The sequence below is a fragment of the Cryptomeria japonica genome, chromosome 10, assembly GCF_030272615.1.
Source record: "Cryptomeria japonica chromosome 10, Sugi_1.0, whole genome shotgun sequence".
In the NCBI taxonomy this organism is placed as follows: domain Eukaryota; kingdom Viridiplantae; phylum Streptophyta; class Pinopsida; order Cupressales; family Cupressaceae; genus Cryptomeria; species Cryptomeria japonica.
The window spans coordinates 501,796,720-501,801,159 of NC_081414.1; positions in this window are offsets into that span (position 1 = coordinate 501,796,720).

Consider the following 4,440-nt stretch of genomic DNA (forward strand, 5'->3'; position numbering starts at 1 on the left):
AGAGGGAGAGAGGGAGAGAAGAGGGGGGAAGGGAGAGAGAGAGGGAGAGGAGAGGGGAGAGGGAGAGAGAGGGAGAGAGGGAAGGAGGGAGAGGGAGAGAGAGAGGGAGAGAGAGGAGAGGGGAGAGGGAAGAAGGGAGAGAGAGAGAGAGAGAGAGAGAGAGAGAGAGAGAGAGAGAGAGAGAAGAGGGGAGGGAGAGGGAGAGAGAGGGAGAGGAGAGGGGAGAGGGAGAGAGGGAGAGGAGAGGGGAGAGAGAGGGGAGAGGGAGAGAACATGGGGGAAAGGGAGAGGTAGAGGGAAGGAGAGAAGAGGGGGGAGGGAAGGGAGAGAGAGAGAGAGAGAGAGAGAGAGAGAGAGAGAGAGAGAGAGAGAGAAGGTAGAGAAGGTAGATAAGGTAGAGAGAGGGAGAGAGGGAAGGAGGGAGAGAGGGAGAGAGAGAGAGAGAGAGAGAGAGAGAGAGAGAAGGTAGAGAGAGGGAGAGAGGGAAGGAGGGAGAGAGGGAAGGAGGGAGAGAGAGAGAGAGAGAGAGAGAGAGAGAGAGAGAACATGGGGGGAAGGGAGAGGTAGAGGGGGAGGGAAGGTAGAGAGAGAGGGAGAGAGGGAAGGAGGGAGAGAGAGAGAGGGAGAGGGAGAGGGAGGGAGAGAGAGAGGGGGAGAGAGGGGAGAGGGAGGGAGAGAGGGAGAGAGAGAGGGGGAGAGAGGGGAGAGGGAGGGAGAGAGGGAGAGAAGAGGGGGGAGGGAAGGTAGAGAGAGGGAAGGAAGGAGGGAGGGAGAGAGAGAGGGAGAGAGGGAGAGAACATGGGGGAAGGGAGAGGTAGAGGGAGGGAGAGAGGGAGGGAAGAGGGGGGAGGGAAGGTAGAGAGAGAGAGAGAGAGAGAGAGAGAGAGAGAGAGAGAGAGAGAGGTCTTAAGGGGTCATATGGTGGGCTAATAAAATGATATATTAAATTTAAAGTTATGAATATAACATCATACAACGAGACTCCAAGCGAACAAGCAACGAAGCTTCACTAAAAAGAAAGTGTAAGAGCTTGACCTAACCCTAAGAGTACTGCCTAAGTTCTAAAACATACGATGCTATTAAATTTGCAAGGTTATAAGATTGAGATCGATTGTGACTATAGGAATTACACACTTGATTTCTTTCATGGGTATGTACCGTTCCAAGTTGTTTGACAAGTGATGATCATCATATACTACCATTGCCATGCATAAAACAAACTTTAATTTCTTTAGGTGGCAGGCATTGTGTAACAACATGGGAACTCTCACATACCCACCACTATCATTCTATAGGACATCATCTGTGTTACTCTCCCTCTTTCTCTTCCTACCTATTGTTTTCTTCTGAAAAACATATTGCAGGTAGAGAGAGAGGGAGAGAGAGGGAGAGAGAGATATGGGGGAGGGAAGGTAGAGAGAGGGAGAGAGGTAGAGGGAGGGAGAGGGAGAGAGAAGGGGGGGTGGGAGAGAAGAAGGGGTATGGAGGAAGGGAGATGGAGAGAGATAGAGAGAGAGAGAGAGAGAGGTAGAGAGAGGGAGAGAGGTAGAGGGAGGGAGAGGGAGAGAGAGAGAGAGGGAGAGGGGGAGAGTAGGGGGGAGGGAAAGAGGAGGGGTCTTAAGGGGTCACATGATACCATATGACCTCTTAGGAAACAATACGACCTCTAATGACACCTAAGGGGTCATATGGTGGGCTAATAAAATGATATATTAAATTTAAAGTTATGAATAGAACAACATACAACAAGACTCCAAGTGAACAAACAACGAGGCTTCACTAAAAAGCAAGTGTAAGAGCTTGACCTAACCCTAAGAGTATTGCCTAAGTTCTAAAACATATGATGCTATTAAATTTGCAAGGTTATAAGATTGATCTCGATTGTGACTATAGGAATTACACGCTTGATTTCTTTCATGGGTATGTACCGTTCCAAGCTGTTTGACAAGTGATGATCATCTTATACTACCACTGCCATGCATAAAACAAACTTTAATTTCTTTAGGTGACAGGCGTTGTGTAACAACATGGGAACTCTCCAATACCCACCACTATCATTCTATAGGACATCATCTATGTTACTCTCCCTCTTTCTCTTCCTACCTGTTGTTTTCTTTTGAAAAACATATTGCAGGTACTCTGACTCATCATGTTGCTTTGTTGACACTATTTTCCACATCTGCTCTGCTCATTAAAAACACATTCGAGAAGAATATTGCTACAGGTTTCCTTGTTTGTCATGGTAATACACTTGTAGTTCAATTTCAAACCCTATTCCTCCTATTCAATATACACACAAAAATCCATCAGTCAATTTTTTTAGGAGAGGATACATGATAAAAATCAAAGAGGAAGTTGTAGATAAGAAATAAATTCACTTACTTCTATAGAAGTGCAGACACAATTGCAGTGGAGTATGGAGGGAGAGAATAAGAGAAAGAGGGATGGGGTATGGAGAAAGGGAGAAGGGGAGAGAGAGAGAGAGAGAGATACCTTGTATGTGTTTGAGAGGGAGAGACGATACACTTACATGTGTATATATATGTTTAATATATTATATGTATATAAACATATTATATATACAATGTCATATTATACACATATTATATATTACATATATTATATGTATATACACATATTATACATAGAATATCATATTATACAATAGCGCGTACGTGTTGTTTATAGTAAAGATAGCGTGTATGCACTGCTTACACTATAAATACCTCGTACGTGCTTTTTAAACTATAAGTACCCCGTACGCGTTTTTGACTGTTTAGTCTTGGAAATAAGCCTGGATGACAAAGCTACGGATTGGAAGTTTGATTTCCCTCCATTTCTCTCATTTTTGACGTGTTTTATTTTATCAACTTGGTTTATCGAATTTGTCATCATCAAGTTTACAATTCATAAAGTGGGTATTTCTAAAATTGCCACCATATTTTCACCCATCTTTTGAGCTTTCTAACCATATAATTTGTTTTCAATTTGAACAACAATAACATATTATTATTGAATTTCTTTTACTAGTGTCTCCATAGTTCTCACACACATAGGTGCACCATTTTTTGAATAACTTTTGATATACGTATCCAAATTTAAAAAACTTTATATATTATTGTAGTGCACTTGATTCTTTACAATTTAAAAAAAAAAATTGTATTTTCGATTTGTTTAGTGCAACTTATGCTTCGCGCACGAACATGTACCGAATTTTCAGGATGTGCTCGATTGGAAAAATCATAAAAAAACAAATACTCAACAAAAAATTACAAAAAAATACACATCTTCTAGTGCTCACTCTTAACTATCTTTCTGCCAAAGGATTTGTAAAAATACTAAATCTAACTATGACTTTCTTGATGCGCACATCAGACACTATGTTATGTTTTTCAAAAAAAAAAACAGGGTTAGTTTTTCGTGCGTGAAGGATTTGACCCCCTTAATCTTATCCAATTTTGAAAAAGTTTAGTAGTTTGGAAACTAGATTCAGAGTACTCCAATATTTTTTCTTTGATTATTTTCATATCTTGAGTGGATGACTTTCAAATTTTGCCTCTAAGTTTAGGTTCACCTGATTTTAGAAAAAAAGTGTCCACTTATAGCCCCCTTTTTGACCACCATATTTGTGCACTTACCCAGGACAAATGGCGAACCTGTGGTTCCTGATGGCAATCTCGAGGTTTGTGACAGCAAACCCGTGGTTCTAGGACTTGGCAAAATGACTTGGGCAAAACTAGTGTTCCCACTGTTTCATGGTTCAAACCCATGTTTATTAGAAGCAAACTTGCTATTTATCAGGATAGAATGATGATATGAGGTTGTTAAACTACAAACTCACTGGAACAGGTTGTGACACATGATGACTTGGCAATTGGGACTTGTTTGTTGGAAAAAGACGACTTTGTGGTACAAACACATTAAACATACAAGCAAATTGTTTGACTCAACTGGAATGCGAGAGCCTAGATTAGCCCAAGTGATAACAAATTACTAGTTTGCACATGAAAACACATCAGACAATTGACAACCTAAGGCTAGAAAGTGGATACTACTTTGTGAATCTCTTACAATAGAATACCTTAGATGCAACAAATAGATAGAGATTAGGTGGTTCTCACTCCCCTCCATGGTACCAACATACCTTCTCTCTTACCTCAAAGATTCAAAAATCTAGGAGGAGTTCCTATCTCATTACAAATGCAACATGAAGAGTATCTTTAGAGTACGATCCACGCTCCCTAAACCACAAAGCATGGGTTTTTGGCCACTACAACAAAGGTGTCTGGTCATAATTCGGGGACTTGATGGCTATCCATTTGACGATGACTCACTTAAGAGCCTGTCCTAGTCCTCGTTAGAGGATTTTTACATATCTAACACAAATGTGGATACTGGGGGAATTGTCGAGATATGCTTTTCACCAAGAAGACTCAGGTT